This window comes from Merops nubicus, unplaced genomic scaffold (assembly GCF_000691845.1).
Source record: "Merops nubicus isolate BGI_N331 unplaced genomic scaffold, ASM69184v1 scaffold3065, whole genome shotgun sequence".
NCBI classification, from domain to species: Eukaryota; Metazoa; Chordata; class Aves; order Coraciiformes; family Meropidae; genus Merops; species Merops nubicus.
In genome coordinates, this window is record NW_008610194.1 from 150059 (window position 1) to 165993 (window position 15935).

The window sequence follows — 15935 nt, forward strand, 5'->3', positions numbered from 1 at the left end:
GATCACACAATGGATCAGGGGAACTGCTAAATATTGGGGCTTGGCTTAGAAAAATAGTATATTCACAAATATACACGTACTCATAACACACCTTCAGTTACATTTTGTACAGCAGCACAGTTCACAAGCCCAGATGACATAATTTTTTCTTTTTTTTCTTTTTTTCTTTTTTTTTTTTTTTTTCAGTGCAGCTCAGTTGAATGCCTAAAGGAACTGACGTGAGTTTTTTTTTTTTTTTAATGACACGATATGTTGCAGCAGATGCTGCATATGATATGCTGCATATGCCAGTTCCAGGGAAATTTTAAGATCAAGATTAAAAACTAATACTAGTAATAGAAGGCTGTGTTAATAAGAATGCTTGGAGGGATGGAAAGGGTGGACAAGGGGATGATGCAGTGACAGGGAATATTGTAAGTCAAATACAAAACCTTCTTTTCAGAGTGCAAGGAATGGCTGCAAAGTCTTTTGTCATCAGTGTTGCAGATTACCAGTTGCTTCAATAATATCAAAGATACAATGAAGGTTTTCTTGAAACACAAGTGCATTAATACCAAAAGAAGTGCAATACAAAGTGATGCAAAGACTCAGAACATTTAGACTAGGTAGCAAATGGTATGATAAACTGTGGTATGATTCTCATCTAACAGGTCAAGATGAGTCAAAAGGAGTCCAACCTACCATGATATGCAAGAGCTCTGGCCTGTAATGGTTCTCATGGTGAGCATTTTGAAAAGAAGAGGAAGTGAAAGAGGTTTTGTGCAATAAAAGCAACAAAATGTTCAGAACTTCAACCAGTTGCTTTTTATGATGCTGTAGTAATAATGATAAACTGAGCTCAGACACTCAGACAAACGCGACAATCAAACAACCCAGTAAGGACAGCTCGAGGAGGGAGAAAGCATTCAAATTCCTGGCTGTTTAAAAAAATTGGTATTAAGGCATGGCTAGGTGGTTTTCTAGTGTACTGTAGTCACAATGTAGCTTTGGGTAGTTTCTTGCTTCCAAGAATTGCATAGAAATAATATTAAACAGCCTAAAGTAGAGGTTGGTAAGTCAATAAAAGTCATCACATTTATTGTTTCAATTAACTTCTCCATATAGTGGGATGTGCCCTTATTGGCCATTTCATTCTTCTCTCTTGAGTTTACTTTCTTCAAGTAACACTAGTGTATAGCAGCTACGATGGTCACATTTTAGAAAGAAAATATTAAGATCAAAGATTAAAAATGATTGAACATTTTTATGTTTCATTATTTAAATAATATGGAGAGATGCAAACTAGTACTTTGTTACGAGACTGCGTATAGCAGTTACTGCTTTGTATAATCTGTAAGTACCTGTTTAAAAATGCTTCTAAAAATGCTTCTGTAATGTATACACATTTTTCTTGCACGTTTCAACAGAATACACAATGGCATAACACAAACGTTCAACAAAATTTCCTTTAATAAGATTTTATTTAATGTTACGCACACACACACACAAAAAAAATAAATTAGGTAGCTTAGTTCCATATATTCTTAGACCCTTTTTCTACAAGGCTAATAATACAGGTCATAGAAGACCTTCAGATTAAATGGATCAGCAGTCACTCACCAATTTTTGCACCACATAAAACAGTCATTAAATACTTTACCTGTGTGCATCTCCTTAGATCTAAAATGGGTGTAAAAGAATTTTTTTAAAAAATTCTACCTACTGTAAGTATTCACAGTAATTCTAGTGGAACTAGCCACTATTAATATGCTGATTACTCTTCTGACCTGGCATGACACAGAAATATATTTTGTGTTTGTATTTTTCCTCTTTATTTGAAATAGGTTGAATCTGGTGCCACTCCATAAATAGAGTGCTTTTGTATAAAAAGAAACAAATAAAACTATAAAAAATAATTAGGGTGAATGCGAAATATGCAACTGTGCCTTTTATACCTATTATTATGGTAATGTGGTAGTTGGGTTTGGACAATGAGGGATAAGGGGCTATTCCAAACTTTTTTGAACCTGTATATTTACCTGTGTTTATTTTCTGAGAAATTATATATAATATATTTAAAAACAAGCCTTTTGCCAAACTCAGTTAATGGACCAGTCTTAAGCATTATTAACACAAGGCTGAGGTTTAAGTAGGTCTTGAGGATTTTTTTTTTTTCTTTTTAATTGCTATTTGTGTAGGGTTTGGGGTTGTTTTCATTTGTCTTTAATTCTGCTGCCTGGAAAATTATGATTAGTCTATATTATAATTATTTAGCAAGGTGTCACCAGTTTATATTGCCAGGAAATTTGACAATTTTTTTTTTTTTTTTTTTTTTAAATTGCTTTTAGCTGTCATCACATTTCAGTTGTACAGTATAGAAATCATCCTTTTATTTCCTTTTTTAGGAAACTCAAATGAGCTTTGCATGTATTTTACATTAGGGCACCTTTATAGATTGATGCGCTAATATATAACTTTATATGTATTAGAAAAATCAATAGCTTTGGTCTAAAATCTAATGCTTATTCTGGATATCAGATCCACTATGTTTATTCAATATGGTTTCTGACTGGCCTGCTGCCTGAGTTTCAGGAAAAAAAGTTAAACATTATTTTTATGTGGGGGAAGAACTTAAATGGGATTGAAATGATTGGCTGAAAGGCTACCCTAGGAAGCTGTCAAGCAGGAATACAAAGAATACAGATAAAGACTTTGCCATAAATCCAGCCATCACCAAACACTTGTAAGTAACTTGAAAAAGGAAATACTTTTCCTTTTGTTTCATTGGTGATAAATATAGTGTTTCCTTAGGGAATGAAGTAGATGTAATAGCAATAGAAATGAAAGTACTTCAGTTGTGTTACTGATTGAAGAGCATAAATAGAAGGGAAAAAGGCAACATTGACCAGCTACCTGGGGTATGCTTTCAGACAACTTTTTCCTAAATTTTAAAGCACTTGCATTCAGTGTGGTACGATCTGTTTGTAATATTAATCATTGACTATTGTTCTGCAACTTGGATGTTGATAGTGAAGCAGAAAACAATTTATCATTGTTTATTATGAGTCACTATGCACGCAACTATGCTAAACATGGCAAAATGTATTAAACGCTAGTCCACCTCTATTTATGAAATATTTACATAATTTAATTTGCTTTTGTACAGTTTTATGTAAATAAATTGCTTGTCATTTTTGTCTCTGCAAATTAAAATATAACATGTTCAACTGGTTGCCCTTTTTGCCAGTGTACTTTCTCTGACAGGCTTATTCCACTTTTACTGGATTAAATCACATACTAGTTTGCATATTTAACCTATATTTTGCCTGGCAAAGATGAAACCACATTTATAACTGGCCACACCTTCAGCTGCTGTTGTAGCTGAGGTTTTACCTGTCAAGAAAGCAAAATTTAGTAGAGGTTATTGTCACTCAGGACAGCATACAGCTGGTTTTGCAGTAGAAATAAAGTACTTATAGTGATAGCAGTTGTTTCTGGTTACTCTTCAAAAGAGCTTTTTAGTAAGGTGTTTTTAAAACCTTTATATAAAGGGGAATAACAAGTCTTAAGTAAAATCTCAGGTATTTTCATTATGGGGTGGCAGTTTTCTAATTATCACCAAGGTTGCTATTTTTTCCAAGAAGTTTAGAAATATCAGCAAAATCCTAAAATGACAGTGAAGTGTCTATGCTGAAAAGAACAACACAGTTAATACACCATTTCAGAGCAAAATGTGAAATAAAACTCTCCAGTTCTCTTTAGCTGTGAATCAAGTTAGCCATCTCATCATAGCTACAGATCAAGAACTCTCCTCAAGAGGGAACATCAAAGAAGCAGAACAAGTTTATTCCTTAGCTGTCTGGATCACACGCTGCTTCTTTTGTTTGTTGTTTGTTTTAAAAAGCAGGTTCCAAAACAGCCATTAAATTGGGATTTGTACCAGTTGCAATATGTGAAAAATGTTTCTGGGGAGAAGGATCAAAGGTTAAAATTCACCCTCCTCCCTGTTCTCTTCTATATTATTGCTACAGAGACCCTGCAAATCAAGGTATACAATTTCCCACTGCACACCACAGAAAATGCTGTTTCTAGCTTTTTACTTTAGTTACAGATAAGGCTTTGATTTTTGTCAATACAGACTGGCTGCTACTTTTTTTAATTTTTTTTTTTCTTTATATTGCAAATTTCTTTCTCTGACTGTTTTCGGTTAACAAGACTGGTCTTCTGTAATGAATGTGTCAAGGAAGATTCTTCCTTCCATAAACAGAGGTCTGAATCTGCATGTCTATGGAGCAAATTCAATCCATGAACTGGCTCAGTTCTCCCACATCACATGTGAATGTGCTACCCCTCAACCTCTTTCAGCAGCAGCAGTATTTTAATGAGTAACTTCAATCAAGCATTCATGTTTATTTTGTACTAGATGTAGTATGCAAGGCATGACCTTATGTTTGTTTATTTTGTCTTTTATCTACATTTTTCTTGTTTACTAACCGCATCTAGGAAAGTGATTACAGGAAAATAAAATAAATTTCCTGAACCACAGAGAGTGGTAAGAGTGAATAATATAAACTGATGAAAGCTAACAATTTATGCTCACCTTTAACCCTGGCTTCATTTCTCCCTCCTGCACTACAGTAAAATATAATCTTATGCAGAGACTGAAATTAATAAATGTGACCTAGGCAGAAATAATTTCATGTAGTTATTGAGCCTCCTGAGGGGAGTGTATAAAAGATGCTTAATAGTTCATAAATGTGTAAATCATCTACCCTCTGCAGAAGAAGAAAGCAACACCATAGCTGGACAAGAATATTTAGTATATTGCATAGAAAAATTATAGGATTCCAGTCAGTCAGCTATTTCTTCTAAAGCAAGTATGGCTGGTTTAAAGACTTAGCTATACTTACCAAGCAACCAAGAAAAAAAAAAATTCAAAATACCTAATCCATAGTGGTATGGAATAGCCTCTGGGAAAAAAGGGAACAAAGAACAGCAAATAAGTATCATGTAATTGGCACAGAAATGTTAGAAAGAAATCCCTTTAGGACTTTCAAACATTTAAGGATCTTGAAATAGGGAGATATTAATGCATAATTTGTAGCTATCTGCACTATGGTACTGTAATTTCTAAGAAAGGATTCTTGAAAATTACAAAACGTGATTCTATTTAAGGTAGGTTTTTTAAAGATCTGCTTAAAAAATATTTATATGTTAGTATTCCATTGTAAGCTTACAAAGGCAAATTTCAGTAAGCTTCTACAGCATTCATTGCAGAAGGCAGGTTTGGAAAGACCAAGATAGACAAGATATAGTATTCATATTTCTACTGTATTATCAGCAATGCAATCAACATCTTCGTGCTTACACTATAATCATAAATTAAAAAAAACAAACAAACAAAAAAAAACCCAACAAATCTGGACCTTTCAACAGTAACTGCTTTCCATAATATTGCAGAGGGAACAGAATAGCACAAAAGTAGGTTACATATGTCATGTTTACTCCTCCTTTGGTAAATTTTACGCTCAGCAAACTCAGTATCATGGAAAAAGAAACTTAAATAAGAATGAATCATTAAGTTTTTCCCAATCCTATGTAGAATCAGAGAAAATAGGAAAGACTGGAGCAAAAGGATAAATTGCTGTCTTTTTTTATCACCTGGTAGATTTTCAGCACCTACAGAAAATCCCATGAATGGAATCTTTAATATTGGAGTCTATCTTTTCCCCACATAAATGTAGATCTCCAATTCTTACAAAATAACTTGCAAGTTTTATAACTTGTACTGAGTCTAGTTGGGGTAAACCCATGTCTTCTTGACATCTTTTCTTATATTGTAACTGTATTACATAATTCCAGAAAACAAAGCTGATTCTAAGTGAGGCAAGATTAGGGTGGTAGTAGTTTTCTCTAATTTAACTGAATATATATTTCATAAGTGAAGAAATCAGAAAAATCCTCTATCTATTCCAAGGTTGTTAAGAGAGAGGAAAATACATAAATTACCACCTATCTCTTAATGTAGCAAGATACAGTGATCACAGAGTTTAGAAAACAGAAGTACTACCAAACTTGCTTCAGTTTCTTTCTAGCCACCTATTTCCCATAAGTTGCTAGAACAAAAGTCAGAAAAAGCTTTTGCCCACCTTGTTCTGAACTAGAAGAGCACCCCAGAACAAAAGGTGATTTCATATTCTCTTTCAGTCTGACCTCTGAGCATGTGGCAGACACAATGTTGCCACTCTTATCTTTAGGAGCATGAAAATCATGGTAGACTCACATGACTGTAAATATGAGTTTGAATATTAAAAGGGTTCTTATACGTAGTAGAACAAGAAGTGTGCCTTGAATTTGGAATAATCTGTTGCTATGCTGATAAAAAAATATCCTGAATTCCAGAGAGGATTGAAAATCTGCTGTGAGTGATAAAGAACAAACCACATACTGGGTACAACCTTATAATAACAAGCAGTGTGTTTCCTCTCATTCTAAACTGTGCCTAATGTAGAGATGAAAGGAAAATATACGAATACCCCAGGTCCCTCTGAAGTACAGTTAACAGTGTTTCATATGTACAAGAAAGAAGGAATCATCTTTTGCCCAGCCCTGGTGAATTAAGCTTATTTTCAATCAGTTTAGATGCCCCTGTTGAATATTCTGATTGTGCTTATGTGTCATCAGTACAATTATAATGGCTAATTAATGATACAGCTAGCGGGACATGCTCATTTATGAGAGCATAGAATCGATCAAGGGAAATGATGTAAAAGTGCTGCCTGGAGAACAAGGCATTCAAACTATAATTCCCATGAGGTGTTATAATGTATCAGATACATTATTACATATTAATATAAAAGTTAAATGCCACTTTTCTGTTCCAAAGAAAACTCAGCTAGTCAAAATAAGCATTCAGAAAGAAATAAAGAAAGGTGAGAATTTGGTTAGTCATGGGCTGAGAAGGTCACATCTAAGAGTTACAGAATAATTTTTTTATTTTACCGAGTAACTGCAGGTGAAATAAATTTAGCAACAGTGAGAAATAATACATGTTGTCTTTGCTTACACAGTGATGGGATCTGAAGCTTCCAGAAGTTTACTGTTTGGTGGCACTCAGAAAAAACAAACGGCCAAACAGAAAACAAAAACAAAACAAACAAACACAAAAACAACAACAACAAAAAAAACACAACCAAGCAAACAAACAAAAAAAGAAAAACAGAATGAAGGATTAGAATTAAAGAAGGATTACAGAGCAGAATAGATTCTCCTGCTTAAATCAACATACAGGTGCCTCATGAATATTTTCATAGTTCTGACCTCCACCTCTCTTTATTAAAAAAGATATAAATACTAGAAGACTTGCTGAGAATGGTGATCAAAGTTATAGAGAAACTAAAATAGGACTCTTCAGCTTAGAGAAGAGAACTGAGAGGTTTGAGAATGACCCATATGAAATAACGAACGGCATAAAAAGAAGTGGGGAAAAGAATAAGTTTCCCTTAATAAATGAGCTACAAAGCATCATAAAAAACTAGACTGATACTCACTAAGCTAATGTACATAACAAATATTTAACTGATTGCAAGATAGTATTATATTAGTTTAAAGAACTTAGAGTCTTGCAGCAGCTTTTAAAAATTTTTCTGTAACATGGCAGGAAAGTGCTAAGTTAAAAGGTTAGTACATTAATTACATTTATACTAATAAACTCGTTTGATTTGTACTAATATTCTTTTAAGAATTATTCAGAATACCAGAGGAGTTCCTCATTTATGTTAAAGTCATCCTTTGCCAGCAATAGTACTGCAACATCTTCAAACTCTTGATTAGTCATGCCTCAATGAGTGAACTCTGCCTAGGAACAGCAGTCTTTGCAGACTCTTACAGCTTCTATCTTTTGCTTTTGAACTACGGCTGTGGAACGAAGGAGGAATCAGGTATGCCTAAAGACATTTATTTGTAATCCTTGAATCTACTCATTTGTGAATAGATCAAATTCTTACCCAAATCTTTTAGAAGGAAAAGGTTATTAATATGTGAGAAGTTATAGAAGTGTTCATGCCCTACTCCAGAGAATGCAGCACCATCAATCAGTCTAATGTGAATAAAATCTTGCCTCTGGATCGCTAGAGCAGAACATACACACTGAAGAATAACTGCTCTAACTCTGCTTTCAGTTGTCCTGTGTCACTAGATTTAATCTGCACAGGGACAAATCTGAACAGAGCTTGTCCCAGAATACTCAAATTACAAGGAAGCTGGGAAAATCAGCCAGCTTTCTTTGTATATTTTTTTTTTTTTCTCCTGTAAATTCTCTTCCCTTCTAGACATACCAGATTCTAGTGCATTCTAATATAGTCTTGGTTGGAATGCTAGAAATGTAAAATGTCTCAAATCTTTCTTCTTGAAAATAAAGTACCTTAAAACTATATTGTGATGATTTCAGAGCCACAAAGGATGTATTTTAATATATTATTTTATTGCATTTGTAAAATATAAGTGTGTGCTATTTTGTTGTTTATTGATACATACCATAAGTACCCCATTACATTGGCAAAATATACCTTTGTCCAACAGTCAAAGGAAAGCAATTTTCCTTTACTAGATTTTTCTTAGTTTTTTCCTCTCATTTTTTTCTAGAATATTCTGCTTTTTCTTGCTGACCTTAAAATTATTACAGAACATTTACAGTCTTGCTTTCAATAGCACTTCAAGACTTTGAAATGTGCTTCCTGGAGAGAAAAAGCAGCAGTCAGCATTGGATTAACACAGCAAGGGTTGGATATACACGACTGCAGTATCTCAAGTCTCCCTTTGCTCCACCTCCCCAAATCACAAGAAAGAAATATAGTGACCCAACAGCAGCAGCAACAATTCAGTTCAAAGAGAAAGTCCAGTGATATTTAAAATGTGTCCTGAAAAAAATTATTATACTTTCCAGTTCCTAGTGCATGCAAAAAAAAGTCCATATGGATATGCAATATGGAGATTTTTAAAGTATATATTTTTAACTTAAGAGGAGTGGCATTGAGATTTGTTGGCCGAATCATCAGCAAAAATAAATCAGCACATAACCTAGAACTGAGGAAACCATTACCCGTATCGTTCTTTCTGCTTTGGATGATGAAATTGTGACAGCTTTTATTCAATCGCTGTTTCATTGGAAAAATTTGCAAACTGTAGCATATGATTCCATTTATTTTAGAAAATTGATTAGGGGCTTATGTAGCTGATGTCTTCAACAGCGATTTTGGTTTTAGTAGATCATAGGGCTGTCTTTCTGAGGGCTGCAGGCAAAGCTGGCAAGAGCATCTTTACCAGTAGGCTGGCCAACTTGATGAGCAGAGCTCTAACTTAGGAATGGCTGTAGAGGGAAATGACAACCCACAGTCAAGTAAGGAAGTGGCTGGGGGTGGGCAGCAAAAGGTACAAGATGGCAGGTACAGGAAAGACCTCCAGAATAATATACTAGGGTGAAAGAGGGGCCACCTCAAGGATATCATATGCACAGAAATGCATGCAGCCTAGGAAACAAACAGCAAAGACTGTAGCTCTACATGTGGTTACAGAACTATGACCTCATTCCAATCACTGAGCTCTGGTGAGACAACTCACACGAGTAGGTGGTTGTATACAAACTCTTCAGGGAAGATAGGTCAAGAGGAGGATGAGGGTGGAAAGAGGGAGATGAAGGAGTAGTTCAGAAGTATATCAGTCTGAACATGAGCCAGCGGTATGTCCAGGTGGCCAAGAAGTCCAACAGCATCCTGGCTTGTATTAGAAAGAATGTGGCCAGCAGGACCAGGGAGGTGATTGTCCCTCTGTACTCAGTATTGGTGAGGCCACACCTCAAGTACTGTGTTCAGTTTTGGGCACCCCAATACAAGAAAGACATTGAGGTGCCAGAGCAGGTCCAAAGAAAAGCAACTAAGCTGGTGAAAGGCCTAAAGAACAAGTCTTATGAGGAGAGGCTGAGGGAACTGGGGTTATTTAGTCTGGAGAAGAGGAGGCTGAGAGGGGACCCTATCAGTCTCTACAACTTCCTGAAAGGGCGTACAGAGGTAGGCGCTTGTTTCTTCTCACAAGTAACTAGTGATAGAACAAGAGGGGATATTCTCACACTGCTCCAGGGGAGGTTTAGACTAGATGTTAGGAAGAACTTTTTGACTGAAAAGGTTGTCAGGCATTGGAACAGGCTGCCCAGGGAGGTCGTTGAGTCACCATCCCTGGATGTGTTTAAAAAACATGTAAATGTGGTGCTTGGGGATATGGCTTAAAGGTGGGTTTGGTAAAGCAGGTTAATGGTTGGACTCAATGGTCTTAGATGTCTTTCCCAACCAAAGTGATTCTATGACTGTATTTCTGTGTGAGTCCTTGTCTGGGACAAACAACTGTTTGGCTGAGAGTTCTCACCTTAGGATCAAAGGAGAGGCCAGTAAGGGAAACACAGTTGTGGGAGTTTGTTATAGTTTACCTGATCTGAGTGAGGAAATGAGTGAAGCTCCTTTGCAGTAAGGAATTCTGGATCATAGACTCAAATTCTCATGAAGGTACTCTTTGGCATCTTTTGGAATGGCACCATGGCAGGAGAGATTTATGTAAAGTGTCAGGAATAGCTTATTGATACAAGTACTGGGACCAACAACAGATTATGAACAACTGGATCAGCTGTTCAGAAACAAGGAAGAACTTGTTGAAGATGTGATAACCAAGGGTAACTTTGTCTGGAATGATCATTAACTAATGGAGTTCAAGATCCTGAGGGTTATGAGGGAGGTAAGAAACAGGGTCAATGTGCTGTACTTCAGGGGTGCAACTTTCAGTTTATTCAGGGAGCCTTCCCTCACATGGGTGGAAACAGCTCTGAAGGGCAAAGGAGCTCAAGAAGCCTGGGAAGAACACCAGCCAAACAGAAGGATGGTCCATCCTGGTTCCCAGGAAAACAAGCAGATGTCTTGAGGCCAGGGTCACTAAACAGGGAACTCACGGTAGAACTCCAATGGTAAAAAAGGGCAGTAAGAAGAAGTTGAAGCAGGGAGAGGCTACTAAGGAGAAATATAGAAACATTGCTCAGACATGCAGGTATAGTGTTAGGAAAACTAGCTCATCTGGAGTTGAAACGTGTTAGGGATGTCATGGACAACAAGAAGAGCTTGTTGTCTCTTGTAGTCACTTGTCACTGCAATAGCAGTAGAAGGCTGAACAGGGACAATGCAAACACAGTGCTGAAAGGAGTCTGTGATATAGTGACAGCAGATGCACAAGGATGAGGTGCTCAATGCCACCTTTCCTTCAGTCTTTGTTGAGAATGTCTCCCAGGCACCAGTGCTCAGTGAAAGCTGAGAGAAGAACAGACAGTACTGCATGAGGATCAAGTCAGGGTTTACTTTGGACAACACAACCTATTCAAATCTGTGTGATCAGATGGGCTGTATCCAAGGGTGCTGAGAGAGGATTGATGTCCTTGAAAGGCTGCTGTCTGTCATCTTTGACAAGTAATAGAGATCTGAGAACTGGAGAAAGACAAATATTGCAGTCGTCTTCAAAAAGGCCAATATGTCAACTTTGGGAAGCTACAGGCCAATCAGTTTCTTTGGTGCCTGGGAAAAAATCAAGGAGCAAGTGCTCCTGAAACACAATAATGGTCACATAAAGGACAAAGTGCTTGGGAAGAGACAGTACTGACCAAGTATAAATCACTCATAAGAAACCTGTTTGCCTACTGAAATAAAACAAATGGATTTATGGATGAGGTTAGACCAGTGGAGGTAACTTATGTTGATTTTAATCAAGTCTTTCAACCCTGTTTCCTGCATTTTTCCTATATCCCAGTCAGAACGTTGCAGTCTAGATGGATGAATATAAATTTAAAAATCTAATTGGATTAAAAAACTTCCCCCAAGTCAGATAAAACTCAAAGAGTGGTAATTAAAGGGTCTTTCCTTACCTGGAGGGCAGTGACAGGTGGAAGGGTTTATCCTAGGACCTATCCTGTTTAACAACTTTATCAGTGACTCAGAGGTGGTGAACGGACTACACTTTCACCAAGTTTGCAGCTGATGTCAAATTGCTGGATCAGCTGATACACCTGAAGGCAGGATGGCCATTCAGAGTAGACAGGACAAAGGAATGGGCAACAGAACAGAAACCTCAGAAAGGTTCACCAGTGAGAACAAATGTTAAGTCCTGTGTTTGGAAAGGAAGATCCCTTGCAATTATACAGGCTGGGACCTGACTCTTAGAGAAGCAGCTCTACTGAAAATATCTTGACAGTGCTGGTGTATGCAAGATAGGGAAAAGCCAGCAGTATGGCCTTAAAATCCTTTAAAAGACATTTATCTTATGTCCCTTTAAAGATGTGTGAATTGATACATTCACTTAAAGGCACCATAATAAAATTTATCCTATTGCTTACACTAATAAGGTCAAAACCTCAGAGACCATTAGCAATGCAGCTTCATTGGTATATGTTGTTTTCAAAACTAGATTTGTGCTTAACCAGTTCTGCAGATCCTAATGTTATAAGACATATCATTAAAAATTTTAATCTCATTTATGTCATACTGCTTTGGTCATGATCTAGTACTATCCAGGACACCCTGCAGACAGAAGAATCGTATAGGATATATTAAAGTAAATGCACCAGCCTGAAAGTCTGTGCTGAGACTGACTGCACCATGTTCACAGATAATGTGGTAAGTACAGGATCTGTAGGTAGCACAGTAGTGAAGTGCACTACAGCTAAAGCCTCACACTCAGTAAAGGCAGAACTTACTGAATACATATAAATCAGATATGAAGCACATCTGCAGAAAGTCTGACGTGTTTGCAGATGAATCTATTGCTGATAATTATTATCCAGACTTTCTCAGAAAGCAACTCTAGGATTTCAAAAGTCTGTAAATTACAGATAGAGTCATATACTATTTTCAAGCCACCATAATACCTTGGTCATCTTCTTGCCTTTTGCAGCAAGACAGACTTTTGCCTCTACCTCTCCCTTTCCTCCTTTTTTTTCCCTTGAATACTTGAAATAAGATCATACTGTTTGGTCTAAGCTGAAATGAAGGGGAATCATTTGCATCCAAACTGTACAATGTTGTTCTGAGCTGAGATACAAATAAGCAAAGTAGTGCTGCTCTGCAGGCAGGACTAAAGGCAACGCAATGACTGATGAAAGAGCTAGAAAGCTGTCAAGACTCACGAGCACCTCTGCACATCACTACACTGCTTTATGTAAGCAATCCAACTTGCTCAGGGCCAGCTCTTGGGTGTCTGTATTGTTTGAGATAAAAACACTGCTTTTCCATCAAATGTTGTGCCAGGGAGCAGGAAAACAAAATACAATTGAGGCTTTAACTAAAGGGAGAATCAAACACTTAAGGGCAAGATTAAACGTAGTTGGAATAAGCAATACCAAACAGCATAGTACAACTGCTCTCTATTGGCTGTATTGCTTGGCCAGTGTTCTCTAACACTAAACACTTAAGTCCATGTTACATACATGTTTACCGTTAGTCTGACATCCACAGATGCCGAGTTACAGCCAAACAGTAGCTTTGGGGAAAAAAAAAAAAAAAAAAAAGCTGACTTTGCATGAATTAATCAACAGTGTGATAGAGATCTGCATCCACACAGACACAGATCACTTATGTAACTATCACTATACGTGACCAAATGTGCAGTAAGCAGGTATACATACTAATGCATAGCCAAAGAATGGTAGATCAAAATCAGGTCCTTAACTGCTATAACGATGGGCTGCTCTAGGAATTTTGACTTTCAGTACCAATTATGTTGCACAGCCCTTGAAGTGCTGCAAAGTGGCAGCCACGCACCCTTAATCATATTCTTTGCTTACACACTGTATTCAAGTCTTCAGTTCTTGTGTGGGGATTGATTTTCAAGGAGTCTTACTGTTTGTTTGGTGGGGTGTTTTTGTCATCATTATTAATGGTTTTTTTGCTCATAATCAGCATATTCTGCAGTATATTTTATATTCTGTAGCAGCTCATATGTTAAAGTATTGTCTCTCAGACCATCAGTCATGCATTTATGGACAGTCCAGCTCATCCATGGAACAAATGTAATCACAAATTCACCCCTACACTTACGGTAACTTAAAATTGCATTTAAGAAAGGGGTTCTCCTAACCTGCTCCAGATTTAGTTTTCAAAGTCAAATTTATATGTCTCAAGAACTCAGAGGTTTTATACACCCTTCCCCTTCCACTTTTTCAACCAAACATTTTAAGTTTACAAAATTTAAATCAAGTAAGACTGTCTTACTCTGTGACATACCAAAATATAATTATATATTCTGCTAGTCAGCTGAACTTTGTCCCTCATTTGCATCTTATCTTGAACAATTTATTTTCCCACTTGTCACGAAACCTATGACTGGAGCTGATCTTTTATAGACTACTTGGCAAGAATGAATAATTATAAAAACATTTCCATCTGCATTAGAATAGTTTTTGTCCAAATTTTGGATGCAGGCCTTGCTATATGCCTCCCCGAAACTCCCGAAGAGGAGCACATGAGGTAAAACATTAAGATCAATACAATGAATTACCATCTTGGAAATTAGTAAGCCTTATCCTTTCTATTGTGGTATGTAACTATTTTATTCTCATTTAAGACTGATTTTATCTAAATTAATGTCACTGGATCTATATGATCTTTTTCTAGTTCTAAGGAAATATAATTTATTCTCAGTATGTTATACAAAACATATATTCTTTGAGGAAAGGGTCTAGGATTTTGGTTTTATGTTGCCCCTATTAAACTGTGTTTAATAAAACAGGTTTGAGAAAATAAAACACTTGTTACTTCAAAACAGCAGGTTTGTTATGCTTGACATTAATAAGCCACTTACTGTATTCAGTAAAGCAGATGTTAGAACTTCTTCTATATAAATACATTCATCCCAAATTCTAATAGCACAGAAGTATTCAGGATGTTCCAAGAGTTTCAGAAATGTGACCAATTATGTAACAAGATATCCTGAAAGATTATTTGATAATTAAAAATTAAGACATACAAGACATAATTAAAATTTTGATGTTCAAGGTTTATTTTTTTTTAAAGTCTCAGTAAGCTACACACACGTACAAAGAAAAGAAAAAAAAAAAACTTTTGCTCAGATCAGTCTATGCAACAAGTGCAATGCAAGTTTTGTCTAAAATTGCAAAAATGTCTATGCAACATTTGCAATAATGCAAAAAATATTACCTTTATTAAAGCAAGTGTGAGCCAATACAAATGATGTAATCAGTGACATCAAGACTACAGGCAGCCTGAGCTGCAGTGGTCCTTCACTCTTGGAGGACACAGTGTTGAGGCATAAGGGTTAGGTGAGGAGTAAAGTCAAGACCCTGGATTATAGGAAAGCAAACTTCCAATTCTTCAAAGAGTTAGTCAATAGAACCCCCCAGAAAATGGCCCCCTGGGGACAAAAGAGCAGAAAAGAGCTCACAGATCTTTAAGGACACTTTTCATAGAACACAAGAACTCTTGAACCCCAGATGTAAGAAATGAGGCAAGAAAAGCAAGGGACCAACATGGCTGAGTCTAGATCTGCTGATCAAAATAAAGGGCAAAAAGGAAATGCACAGGCAGTAGGGGTAGGGACAGGTATCCTAGGAATAGTGCTGGGTTTCTGTCTGGTTGTGCAGGTATGGGCTTAGGAAGGGTAAGGTGTGGCTTGTGCTGAGCTTGGCAAGGGATGTAAAGAATAATAGAAAGGTGTTCTACAGGTGTGTCAGCCAGAAAAGGAGGGTCAAAGAAAGTGTTCCCTTTCAATGAGCAAGACTATTGAGCTGGATGAGGAGAAGACTGAGGTACTCAACAATGTTTTTGCCTCAGTCTTCACTGGCAGTCTCCCTTCCCACACCTCCCAAGTTAATGGATTGTAAAATGGGCAACAGGGGAGCAAAATCCCTCCCACTGTAA